Source organism: Chinchilla lanigera, unplaced genomic scaffold, assembly GCF_000276665.1.
Source record: "Chinchilla lanigera isolate Chin_1 unplaced genomic scaffold, ChiLan1.0 scaffold00055, whole genome shotgun sequence".
NCBI classification, from domain to species: domain Eukaryota; kingdom Metazoa; phylum Chordata; class Mammalia; order Rodentia; family Chinchillidae; genus Chinchilla; species Chinchilla lanigera.
In genome coordinates, this window is record NW_004955456.1 from 6638790 (window position 1) to 6653259 (window position 14470).

Consider the following 14470-nt stretch of genomic DNA (forward strand, 5'->3'; position numbering starts at 1 on the left):
GAAAGAAAGAAAGAAAGAAAGAAAGAAAGAAAGAAAGAAAGAAAGAAAGAAGACAAAAAAGAAAAGAGAAGGGAAGGGAAGGGAAGGAGAGGGAGAGGGAAAAGGAAGCTGCAATGACCGAATGTCCTCCTTTTGTGGCTGAGTAGTATTCCATGGTATATATAATAGAAAAAGACAAACTCAGGTTCAGTTTAGCATTCAGATTCAGGTCATTTCTGACTAGTCCCCACTAATTCCTCTTCTTGACAAACTTCATCAGTCAGAGACATCGGGTGGGCCCCACGGACTGTGGCACATGACTCCAGGGAGTGTGTGTGTGCATGCGTGTGGCACCCCGGGAGTTGTCCTGGACGTATTAAACAGCGGTGATAACAACACCAAGGCCCTGGCTTGGCAGCTGTGTTTCAGATGAGCACCTGGCACTGCCTGACTTGATGTCCAAGAGGGACCCTCGCTTCTGAAAAGGGTTGCATCTGAAACCCGATCTCTCTCAGACCAAGGGAAGATTATCACCTGACCTTCTCTGGGTGCAGCTTGGAGCCCAGCGGTGACTCACAAGCTCACCTCAGGAGCCTGCACGACTGGCAGGTGTTCGTGGGGTTGGGGGGGAACCCGATGCCGCCAGCACTGCAGAGCCCTGAGCAGTGCCAGCCCTCCTTGAGTTCTCAGATGGCAAATCTTCCCCAGTATCGCTCTGAGGATGAGCTCTGCGCGGAGCAGAGAGATCCCCAGCACCTGCCCGGGCCTGAGTCAGGCTGGCTGGAACCTGAGGCTGTGGGTAGCACGTGTCGCCCGGGGCAGTAAGTCACCGCGGCGTGTCATCACTAATCCAAGGCCAGCGTGGAAAGCACAAGTCCCAACAACTGAGCTATGCAGCCGGGAAAATACCTCTGGCTCGCTCACCAGTTCTGCACGCTCTGCCCTTCACGGAATGCGGGAAGCTAAACACCACGCACTGCAGATCACAGTGCTGGCAGAAGGCGCCCAGCAGAAGCAAACCTTTCCTCCATGATGGATGTCAGAAACCTCAGGGCCAGAACTCACCGCAGGAGCTCCAGTGTGACAGCTCCGTTTGCTAGTGTGTAGCTTATCAAAATGCTCAGTTAGTCCGTGTGTGCCAGCGTAGCCAGCAATCAAAATGCAGAAATCATTTCCCTTTGCTTGTGCAGTATGGTCTCTTGGAGAAAAGGTTTGCTTTGAAGAGTATCATGATGAAAACCCTCCCAGAGAGACCTCAGAAACAATAGAGATGTTTGCGGAGATTTCCTTACGGAGCTAGAAGTGAAAGGGAAAAAATTGTGCTGCTTTAGGTGGGGATATTACAAGCACAGATTTTGTGGTTCGTGTGAAGGGGCAGACAACATTCATCAAAAAGGAAACAAGGAAGAATGAGGCGAGAAAGGACTGCCTGCCCGTCCTCTGCAAAACAAAGCCCAAATAGTGGACACCCAGCGACTGTCACGAACCTGGTCTCTTCAGCTATTCAAGCTGAGCCATGGAGGGACTTTTTTGACCTTGCTGGTAGTCAGAAGTGTTCAGCTGTCTCGTTTTCCCAAATTCATTGTCTCTGTGATATTCAGTTAAGGGAGTCTTCAGTTTCAGTTATTTAAAACTGTAAAATAATATTTTTATTCTGGAGAAAAACTCCATAAAAATTCTTGTTGATTTTTCATATCAGCTATTAAGAAACACCTTCTCCTCCCTTGTGCATAATTTTAAGAACCTTTTCCACAATAGGATTATGCAAAAATGAAAGAAAATCAAATAGCACTGTTTTACTCAAAGAAACATATTGATTGTATCAAAGAAATAAATGAAGAAAAACTTTCTTCTCCTTAGGTATCGAGGCCATTGTTAAAAGGGATAACATTACTTAGAAACAGAAAAAAGAAGTTCTGGCTCCAAGTGCATAATTATAGTAGCCCTTGAAGTGATAATCCTCAAAAGGGATTTCTTCCCTTTAAGAATATTCTCTTCCACGTGGCTGTGTAACAGTCCCTCAGCCCGGGAATTAGTGGAGTTATCATACGTAGTGTCAAGGGAGAGGGGACTAAAACTTGATCGTGACACTTTTGTTGGTGATGGGCAGCACCTTAGCAGGCTAGTGGACAGGAGATAGATTCCTTGGAATGGTGAAGAAGGAAACAGCCACCTATCCCATAGAAAGTGGAGTCCTGCTTCATTAAGCAAATCCGAAGGCTGTTCTCACAGTTGCTAACTTTAAGTGTTCAGTACACCACTATGGATGCTAATGTTAAATGCTGCTCACTGATACAAAGGCAGTGAACAAGAGAAAAATGAAATAAAATGGGTGTGGCTGTAGTCAAAGGTACTTCAGGCTGGCTGGGCCTGATGGTACACAGGTGTAAATGCCAGCACTCTGGGAATCAGGAGAATCACAAGTTTGAGCCCAACCTGGGCAACTTAGTGACGCAGCAAGACCCCATCTCAAAATAAAAAATAGAGAAAGGGCTGGGAATGTAGTCAGAGGAAAGGCCCTGGATTCAATCCCCAGTATAGGAAAAAAAAATACTGTGTTATGGAAATGAAAAATGGGCTGTACCGACAAGGATTTGGGTCAATAAACCATATAAGAGAAGGAATCTAATGAAAGCCCAGTATCAGAGGAAGGTAAGTAAAGATGAAGGTCTGTTCCCTAGGCACTTATTTATTTCCGGTAGATAAGATGTAACTCTGAGTGTAAACTTCCTCTTTGTCTATTTGAACACACACAGCTGGTGCTGTCTCGGGGCTCCTCATTTGCACTTCCTGGTGATCAGCCCAGAACTCTGAGCCTCGTATCCTCTGAACTCCCTTTCTGGTCAGTCTAGGGCAGTTTGTATTCTGATGATACAAACAACCCACTGCAGTATGCATGCCATAAGTTCACCACCAGGGCTCGAGACAATTTGCTAGATCTCAGCCTCCTCCAGGAACTAAACAGACAACAAGCCCTCTTCCCACATCCAGCCTCCTCCATCCTCCTGGCCTTTTTTGACACTTTGTTCTCTTTTTACCCTTCTTGTTAAGGAGCTTTTCTTTCACTGTGACAAAATACCAGAGAAAATCAGCTTGAAGGAGGAAGGATTTATTCTGGCTTTCAGTTTCAGAGGGTTCAGTCCCTGGTCAGCTGGAGGCGGGAGATCAGGGTGGAACACTACTGGTGGGAACAAGTGGCAGAGGAAAGCTGCTCACCTTAAGATGACCAAAAAGCAGAGAAGGATGGCAAGGCTGGGAGCAAAGCATACCTTTCAAAAGCACAGCCCCCATGATCCACTTCCTCCAGTCACTAACACTTCCCAACAGCCCAGTCAGCAATGAACTCATTAACATGTTATGTTGTTCCATAGATGACTTTCAAGTTCCCATGATCCAGTCATCTCTGAAGGCCTCACCTCTGGACACTGCTACACTGGAGTCAGGTCTTAAACAGATGGTCCTCTGAGGACATTTTAGATTAAAAGTATAACACTTCTTTTACCTTTTTACCCATCAACATCCAAATAGCATGTAATTCACCTATGTGTTATATTGATGGCTTGTTAGAAACCAACCTCTGCAGAAGTCTGTCTCTCTTCTCCAATAATGTAACCCAAGTGCTTCTAACAAGGGCCTCCATAAAACAGTGGTCCACAAACACCACAGTAGGATATAACCGCTTTCCAGTTTGGTGGGTCAGTCAGAGCAGGCCGGAGAGCAAAGGTACCCTGCGGTGACTACACCCCCGTTACAGTCACCTAGGACACAGTGACAGCCACACTGCTGGTGTCTGGCACTTCTGTCACTCGATGAGGACCTGACCCCTGCTAAGCAAGCAGGAGATTGGCCTCTGGGGTCTCCACTCCAGCAAGGTGGCCTCTCTCCTATTTTTCCCCACTGACACTAACAATTGAAGGATCTAACAGATGCAGAGGGGGAATTTCTTTTCTGTAATTGCTCAGAAAACTACTTCTTAGGACAAGGGGGAAATGCATCTTCATGATATCAGCATTCTTTTCCCTTTCTTTTATTAAAGATGACAAAATGAATGGATTAAAACACAAAGAACCTTCCAATATCTGGCCGTGGTATGAAACAAAGCTGACCGATACATGGTTTGGTATTTTTTTTCTTAATTTTTAAATAGAATTAAAATTTTAATTCCTCAAAACATTAAAAAGTTTAAAGTTCCTTTAAAATATGTAAAGTCCTGGCAAAGAAAGGAAAAGGAAATGGCAAACATCCTCCAGAAAAAGCATGTCTGACTGTACATGCTATGGCTGCTCCAGGAATGAGGGAGAAGCTCTATTTCCCTGTTCTCCCAGGCCAACGAAGACCTAAAGAACTAGATGAAGGATCTGAGTGCAGGTAACTTCCACACCAGCCCAAGCTCTGGCATCACACACCACATCCTGGGCTGCTCTCTCTTTTCTTGCAGACAACGAAGGAGATTTGGGGAAAGAGTAGATATCAAAGGACCATGGAAAACTTACCAACTGCAGACTCTCTGTTAATAACTCAGGACCTAACCCAAGTGTGAAAGATGAAGGAAGACCACCCAGAGATACCCAGCACCAGGATGAGATCTGGCCATCTGGGAGAACGGGCCCTGAGATTGGCAGAGAAAATGAGTCTCTCCATAGAGTCAAGAAGACCCCCAGACAGAGGAGGAAACAGACAAGAGTCAGATTTCTAGTAATGCTGGAAGGAGACAGCAGGCCCCAGAGGAAGAGGCTAAAGAGGCACAGGGGACAAAGGTGTGGAGAACCAGCAGCTGGGGGATGCCAGTCCCACCAGGGCAGAAACTCTCACAGCTGTGGCTGGTAAGCAAGCAGCTCATCCGCTGGCCAAGGACTCCTAGTCACCTTGTGCATAGTTAGTGAACCACCCACACCTTTCCTGCCTTGGCTGGGTCCTCATGTCCTCTGGTCCACTCTGAGAAGCTCTGATGTGGTCCTGACCTCAGAGTCCCCTCCCTGCCCTTCCCTTTATCCACCCCATCAACACCAGCTGTGAGGACAGAGGTGCTGAGGGCTACCCTTGGGGTCACTGCAGGGATGGCTGGCACCAGGTTCCTATAGCCCTTGCTGTATTCTAGATTTACTCTTCTGGTGAGGAGACCAAGAGCTTACATTTCCAAAAGTTTTCCAGGTGAGCTGATGCTGCTGGAATGGAGACCACATTTTTAGGGTCAATGGTGAAAAGCTAAGAGGACAAAGAATCAGCGGAGACCAGATCCAATCACTCAAGGCCTGCAGGATGTGCACACCTACAGTCTTCTACAACCAGAGCCCCCTGCACTTGCTGGGGCTGCTGTGCTTATAGGATGCTCCAAGCCTGAGCCCACCCTGAAGGAACCACCCACTGAAGGAGAGGGGGCTGTCTACGAGAGGAATAGGATATGAGGAAATCTGGTTGCTCGTTGGATTTCTTCTTTCGGAGGACAGACGGGGACTCAAGAGGGAGAAATCCCCTTGTGTCTCCTCATCTCTGGCCACCAGATGTCTGTCCTGGTCCTTCTTTGTGGTTTGTTCATGCTACTCTTTCTTACATGGACTTTGAGAGTGTAAGAAAGGACACTTTTTCATATTCCATTTAACCTTCCTCAGAGAAGACAAAGATGGTGCAGTCTCCAGCACGGCAGGCATGAGGTGGCCCCAAAGATGATAGTGATAAACCAGAGTTCCTCATTTACTTAATACATACAAGATGTGATTGAAAGTCACACTGAATGTTTAAAAAATCATTACAGCAAATTATTATTATTACACATTCCCATCAAAACCCCTCAAAATATTCTCCCTTGGGCTGGGGATGTAGCTGAGCAGCACAAGTGCCTGCCTGGCAAGCACAAGGTCCTGAGTTCAGTTCCCAGCACACAAAAAAATACTCTCTCTCACTTTGAACACACTTATCCCACCATTCTGACCACTTTCTGAAGCAGTTCTAGCTGTCTCCTTTCATGAGTGTCTTTAGTTATGTTGTCCTGGCTGCACAGATGTCCAGAATCCATTCAAAATATTTCCCTTTCTTGGTCATTCTGGCTTTGGAGAAGAGCCAGAGATCAGAGTGCTAGATCCTGTGAATAAGGTGGATGAGGCTAGGGTGGAACATACATCTTTTCCTCTTCTTTTTCAGTGTATTCATGGATTTTCACACTTCTGTCTCTCTTGCTATCATATCTTCGGTACCTAACACTCCTGGTGTGTAGTAAGTGTTCAATAAATATTTAAGGAAGGGAAAGAAAACCAAAGGAGGGAGGGAGAGAAAAAAGGAGGGAAGGAGGGAGGACCAGCTCACTAATATTCAAAATAAGTCAAGACAAAGACTTGGTTAGGGACATTGGAAGAATTGAAGCATTTCACACCAAGGTTGGATCTAAGATACAAGCACTGTCTCCAGTCTCATCTAAAATCTCTGAGTTTAAGTTCTAAATGTTCAGCATTTTTCTGAGCTTCTTTATGGGAAATTGCCCCTAGATTGGCTGGGATGTGTCACTGGGCAGAACTCACACAAATGCTGTATTGGGACCCAGTGGTTACCAGGCTTCCTCCTCCCAGCAGCACTGGGGTGGGTTTGACATCACTGTTATGAGGATGAGGAAGGAAGCCTTTGAGGATTTAAGTAGCAGCCCCTTCTAAGGTGCTGCCTAGCCATGTCCTGCCCCAAGGACTCAGAAGTCCTTCAGTGCCTGAGTCATCCCAGGCATTACCTGCAAGGGTGTGTGCAAAAATAGCTATAAGGGGCCGGGGATATAGCTCAGTGGCATAAGCACCTGCCTGGCAAGCGCAAGGTCATGAGTTCAATCCCCAGTACCAAAAAAAACTAGCCATAAATAGCCCAGCATGGTGGAAAACATCTACAATCCTTTCTGGAGGATTTGGAGGCTGAGGCAGGAAGACTGCAAGTTCTCGTCCCACTTAGACAACTTGATGAGACAACTGTCTCAAAATGAAGAATAGAAAGGGCTGAGGGTGTAACATGGTATGAGGACACTCGGTCCAATCTCCAGCACCACTAAATAAATAAATAAGTAAATAGCCATAAGCATTCAGCAAGATGTCTACGTAGTAACTCTAGCTGCTAAAAATGGACTGAGCACTTGAGAAAAATGTTCTTACCACAGATGAAACCTAAACGTATCAGGAAATCTGTATGTTAATTAGCTGCATGTGGCCTTTCCACAGTGTACCCATATTTCAAAACCTTTTGCTATATGCCATCAATATGTGCCACTTCTATGGGTGTAATTAAACAATAAATAATGAGGAGGAAAAAGGTATTTGGGATTTACTGTGGTCAAATAAAATCAAGGCATTCCCGACACCCTGATACAGTGGCAGCCACCTTTAACGGCATAACCTCCTTCCTCTGGGCTTGAACCACTTCCCCGGATGCCTGGGACCTTCATGCCCTGATGTCTCTCCTGGTGAACCCTTTAACGCAGGGTCTTGCAGGCTCTGGCCGAATGGTGGCCTCGACCTGGGGCCTCGGATTCCCAGTGAGCTGGGCTGCTCCAGGTGCCCGGGGTATGAGTCACCGCAGTGAAGGGCACTGCTCGGGGCCCTGCTGCCAAGGGGCAGGCCGGGGCTCATCTGCCCTGACTTGTCCCATTAATTATGGACTTAAAAGGAAAGCTTCAGCTGTGTGTTTCAGTCCACCACCGGGGATCCCCAGAGCGCATCACCTCAGCCTGCTTTCAGACAAGGACAGAGTCAGATTTGAAGAAGGAGAGTAACTACCTGCACAGTGCGGACTTTCCCCCAGAGAAACCAGATATGAACGGAAGAAAACACCAGAACTGGCCTTTTCCCTGTACTCTAGTTTGCAGATTCACTGCCGAATACATCTTGTCACCACACTGATTCGGACTACCACCCAAACACGCTCTCCCTCAGTCCTAGCAGACCGTTCTTTCAGTGATGTAAACTAGTTCTGGGCAGTACCTTGGCTCTATTCTTTCTCCATTCTTGACAGCCAGTCTCTCCCTTTTTGATGAAGGGGTTGGGGTGGGCACAACCTGCTTTCACCCTCAGGTAGGCAGCCCAGAAGTAAATGCAAAGGGACGGGCTCAAGCTCTCGGTGAGCTGGACCAGCGAAGGAGCACCCATGTGTGGTGGGGGAGCTCGGTCAGGTGCATCAGATCAGTCTACGAAGCAGAGACGTCCTTGCCTGTGTCACTGCGCACTCTCACCAGTGACCCAACACTCTCACCTTGACACCCAACACGGGGTCAAGGCCAACAAGGGAAAGAATCTGTGGCCCGGGAGGCAGAGACCTGATGTCTAGAACTGCGCTGTCCTGCTTCCCCACGACTTCCCACCTGCAGACAGAGGACTTGGGCTCCCAGACTGCAGCTCACACTCCTGATGGCCCCACGGGGCAGGTCCTGCTCTGAGAAAGGGTCAACCTGTGTCCAAAGGCACAGAAGACAATGGCAGCATGTCTCCATCTCCAGATGAGGAAACTGAGGGAGGCAGAGGCAGAGTGGCCGCTGTCCCTCTCACTAGTTCACTGTTCTCCAGGACAACTGGGGACTGTCCAGGGAGGATTCTGAGAAGCTCCAAGGGCATCAGAAAACTCACAGCAGACCGGAAGAGCTCCAACAACCCTAGTGATAGTTACTTTCATGTTAACTTGGCTGGTCCGTGTCGCGCTGTGTGGGCCAACCTTACTCTGGGTGTTTCTGTGCAGGTTCTCTGGGTGATACTAACATTCCAATCGTGGACTGAACAAGTACAGGGCTCTCCCTAATGCAAATGGACTTCATCAACCAGTTGAAGATCTCAGGAGGAAAAAAGAACAATGTCTCCCAAACAAGAGCAAATTCCCCAGCAGACGGCCCATGAATGTGAGCCACCACGTTGGCCCTCCCCTGGGTCTTCAGCTGCCAGCTCACCTTTTGGGTTTTGGAACTGCCAGCCTCCATACTCACACAAGCTTATTCCTTAAAATAAATCTCTTTATACACACACACACAACACATCTTACCGGTGATTTTATTGCCCTAGAGAGCCCCAAGCCCAGAGACTCTATGAGCTGTTTTATCTAAGAATAAATCAACCATCAAATGTGGCAAAAACAGCCAATGATATGTCAAGACTGAAGTTGCCTGCTGGGGGTACTAATGGCTCCCAGTCCTCTTCTAAGGCAAGCGCTGGGGTAAAGACTTTTATATTTAGTACTAACTAAGCATCTGGTGCCAAAGCCCCTCACACCACCATCAGGGGAGGCACAGCGTCCTATAGAGACCCAGCTGGTGGAACTGTGTCCCAAACCCGTACCAATCAGAGCCGAGAGCCAAAGGGGAGGGCCCAGAAAGCCTACCCCACTCTGTTCCCCATGGAGTTCCATCCTAAGAAAGGAAGAGCAGCGCACAGTACACTTTGGAACTGATTCTTATGCCTGAGGCACACAGACCTGCGGCTCAGCCAAGGAAACCCTGCGTGGCTCTTAACTACCAAAGCTCAACACCAATTCGAATGTCAGAAAGTGCGTCCTGTACCCATGGGAAGAGATGAAAGAAATGACAGACTACTACCTGTTAAGCATCTACTCTGCTCTGCCCCATGTGATGACCTAGGGAAACAATGTAATCATCTTCACACGGACCTCACCCACGCATTTCGCTATCGGATATTAACAACAATCTTGTGAGCAGAAAAGGATGCAATCACTTTTTAGCCAACCTAACTGATTCTCAGAGGGTTTCAGTAGAGTTGTGCCATGTGAGAAAACTGGAGCTTACATCCAGGTGCTCAATCCGTCTTCACCTTGAGAACTATGAAGAATCTGTCTTAGAGGGAGATTTGCAGACTTCCTCTGCCTATTCACAAACCCCAAGGACCACTGCTGGGTCCCTAAACACCTCCAGCCTCTTTGTTGACTTGCACGTTAAGGGTTGTTTTTTTATATTTCCCATTTGGGGAAAAATTCTGCAAGTGACATAATCGCTGTAAAAAGAAAAAAAAAAATCCTCCCATCTCCTTATGATCTCCATAAGCAATGGCAGTCAGGAGAAAGAGACAAAGGAAGCAAAGATGATTCATTATTGGTTATTTCTGAGAGCAAACCGGCTGAAATTAGGAACCCCACTCACCTGTGTCCCAGCAGTTCATAACCTGTGAGACATTTGTCACAGGAATTACACTTTCTACAGCTGAACTGATTGTGAAGGAAGTTTTTGTTTGTTTTCTAACTAAGCTAGCAGTTGACAGTTCTGAAAGGATTAGTATGGGAGTCTTACATGTTAAAATATTTACACATATCTAGGTAGTTCCTTTGAATATACTGCCAGGGGAGCCCCTATTGAAAGCATTTCTAGAAGGTCCCTGGTGTGCTCAGAGCTAAGAGGGCCTTCACGAGGACAGACCAGGGCCTGTTCACTCTATGCGTCCTTTTTGTTGGGGTGAGATAAATAAAAACAAACAAGAAATTGTCAGGCAATCATGAGGAAAATGAATAAAACAGCCACCTCAGTCCCTGCAGCTCCTAGACCAGGGGAAGACAGGTCTCTTAAGGAGGTGGCAGTTTGAGCTGAGACCTGGATTCAAGAAGGAGCCAGTGAAGTACTATGTAAGTCGCGGGACAGAGATACCAAGACCCTGGGGCAAGGCACTGGCATAAGGTCAGGACAGCCAGAGGCCATGGCCCACTGGGGATACATATTTCTTCTCCTATGAAAACAAACTAAAAGTGTTTGATGCAGTCCTGGAAGGAAGTCACAGGGTACCGGAGAAAATAGCTCATCTACACCCAAGGGATCTCTGCCTGCATCCCAGCCCTTCTCCGTGCCCTGGACATGACACTGAACGAGCCCACCTCCCCGACCTGTTCCCTGTACAGACATGACTGTAGCACCTGCCTGTCCCCCTCTGTGGACAAATGAGACCGGCTAGCTCGAGAGCCTTGTAAACTGCAGAGCACGCTATTTATGTCCTCTGGTGGCAACTCAGCAGACAGTCACCAAACTGATACATCAAGAAACTAATGTGCCTCTGAGCCTGTGTCTATAAAATACAACTAATACATTTTGAACAGTATTTTTATTGTTTTTATTTTATTTTGATGGCGTTTGGGATGGAACTCAGGACTTCACATGTGCTGGAACAAGTCTCTACTACCAGTGTCCTTGAACAATATCTTTAAATTGTATTTGTGCAAGTTTTATTACTTAAAACAAGGAGAAATATAGACCTAAGACAAAAGCACTGACATACACAGCTTCCAACTCACACCCGGTGAGAAGTGACGTGGTGGTGTAAACTGCCCCTGCCTGATTTATGAGTGACATTTCGGGAGAGGCTTTAACTTGTTGACCCTGCTCCATCTTAAAATAAGACGGCACCATTATATTTTAATGAGCACATTCTTTCAGATCATCCCTGAAAAATCTCACAATTTGCTTCCAACAGTTCATTTCTGCACACAAATTGCAGCCTCTCCTCCATCACCGTAGTTTAAAACCGATGGCTATAGCAGAACTGCCGTCAGGACACCAGCTGCATTCATCTTTCTGAGAAAGCAGTGAGAACAAGCCACCTGCCTGCTGTCCATCCAGGCATGACCATCTGGGACAGCTGCACAGGGTGACCAGGGTCGGTGAGCCGTGAGGTTCCCATTTTGCTCCACCTGTTTTAAGTTCTCTTGTAAAGCGCACAAGCGTCTGCTCATAAATTTCAGGAATCCCATTTTGGCGTTCAGACTTCCTGCAGGGGTTGGTTGATGAAGTTATACGACTTAGTGGTCTGACAAAAGCTTTGTCCCCGCAGCTGCAAATCTTAGGCAATTATCTGCAGCAATGTAAAGCTACCCTTCTGGCCACAGGAGTGCAATTTCTATGGCCATAAAACTCCCAGAACTCCTATCGGGTTACGTGTTTAGAAAAGCAATTTTTTATACCTTCAATGTAACATGGAGGACACACCACACTGACTGATATACACTACATTTCTGTACTCTGAACCAATTGGGGAAAAAGTAAGCAAACTTTTAACCTAATCAGAGAAATACTCTTAAGATCAATTTACCTGTTCTAAAGCAATATCTAGAGTACATGTTTTAAATAAGTCGTATTTTCAAATGACATGTCTAAATTGTGGGGATTTTTTTCCCTCTCCTGTGTCATTATTGGAAGTGTACAGTAGTCTCCCTATTTGAATATTTCAGAACAGTGATAATAACGCTCACCAGAGAAAACTGATTAAATCGGGTATAATTAGTTTATAGGAAGGAATTCCATAAACAAAATGCTCCCCTTGCTTGTCTGTAGGCATGTACTCATCCGCATGGTAATTTAAGTAGAAAAAATAAGACAGACGCCATCATCTTATAATTTGTATTTTATACCATCCAGATCCTTGGCCCTGGAGGTATATATAAGTGAAAAACCACAGAATGATTATGAGATGGTACACAGGAAGCCAAAAACTGATTGTCCCCCCACCACCACCAAAAAAGGGGCCGAGTGGCCAGAAGAGTGCTGAGAAGCAGATAAAAGTTCTGTCGTTTGAATTCGGCACCAAGAACATGTGTGGCAGACAGTGATCCAATGTGCTTGAGCAGAATGAATTATCACTGGTTTGTAAGAATTACAGTCTAAGTAGAGTGCTCCAAGGAAGAGCAAAGCAGTGGTCATGCAGCCATTGAGAATCACAGCTCAGACACCTGGACTGCAGATCTGACATCAGCCTGGGCCTCAGTGGCCCTGGGCCAAATTCAGGACACGATCTTGTAGGGTAAGAAACCACCAGGTAAGAGGCCCTATTGAAGGATCCCACGCCCTGGGTGAAGTGCTTCTTGGCTTCTGTCCTTTCCGTGGAGTCCTAGCTGACTTGCCCCAGGACTTACTTTCTCTTACTCACAGGTGATATCACCCTGAAAGGTGGAGGAGGCATTAGACATTTTCTTTCCACTCCATTTGGAAAAGCCCCAGCAAGCATTAGTAAAGCCCAGCCCTGTTACCTGGTGAAACCGCATTAATCTCTTCCCCACGGCACTCATTAATCTCTTGCACTCGCTCCAGCGACTGATGGTTGCACAGAGCTACCAGAGGAGGTTTCTTTGTATGTTCCTGTCACCTTGGTAGTCACAGATCTCAGATGACATAGCCAGGAGTCAGTCCTTGAATGTCAAAGTCCTCCAGTTTCCTACCCCTGCGTGGAACACCAGCTTGGAACACTACTGGAGAGAACCGGGCACTGTCAACCTCAGGGCGTGGTGGGGACCGTCATTGGCCCTCAGAAGTCTTTCTGCCCCCACAACCAGCCCAACCTTCCTTGGAGCCACGTCAGGAGCTTGGCTCTTCCCATTGTTCCTGAAACATGACTGTCAGGAACACACAAGCCTACAAGGTCTCACTGCGAATGGAGCCTCTGGATTTGGGCTCTTGAGTGGTCAGCAGACACCAGGGAGCGTGATGTCAGTTCATAGTGTGGACCCCAGAGTCAGGTACTTCCTGTGCATTAACTTTAATCCCATGCACTAGAAATGGAGGTGAGAAAGGACAGAACAAGACCTAATAGCAGGGCTAGTTGACAGCAGCCTAGTGTTTAGGAGAAATGTCAATACCACAAGACAGAGGCAAATAAATAATTCTGGTTTATGATAAAGTGATAGAGAAGAGTGTGACTTGAAGAAGAAAAAGACACTAGTAACTAATTCTGGAGTGTTACACCTACCTGTTAGGTGTTGTTGTGTCTAATCCCTGCTTGAACAAGGCATACTGGACCAGACAGAATTAACAATCAACAGACCAGGGCTAGGCAGATGGCAATACAATGTATCTGACCCAAGATGGTGAGGAGTGACAAGAATTATAATGTATAAATCAAGACAACATAAATACCATCATGTACCTCTGTGGTGGCTAAAATTTAAAGTGTTTACCACACTAAGTCTTGGTGAAGATTTGGTGGGAATATAACATAGAACAATGCCTTTACATTAACAAAGTTAAATGTTTCATCACCATATCACTTAGCAATTCTATTTTTGGCTATTTACCGAAGCAACAGTGAAAAAGACATCCTCAGAAAGTCTTGCACACAAATCTTCAAAACAAATAATAAATGCACACACACACACATGCATGTACACACACATACATGCTCACACACAAACACACACATAGGCACACACAAATACATACATACATTGAAGTTTTGTTATTCAGCTCATAACCTTTCGGTGAGAAAACATCCCTAAATATAAACAAGCAAGTAGGTACACAGCAGCTTGTTGCCCTGCTCAGTAATAAGAAACTACAGATAGACATGAACAGCCGAGTCTCTGAGACATTTGGCCGAGTGAAGGATGCTGAGTTGTTTTTATATTTACTTACTGGTTGCTTGATCCACCCATCACTTCTTCTGTCATTCCCCCAGGTTCTACTTCCCTGTATGGTGACACAGTGATGACACATGTCCTGGTTCATACCACAGAAGAGGAGTCCCAGATCACAAATTCTGGAGCTCTGGGGATAGCTTCCCAT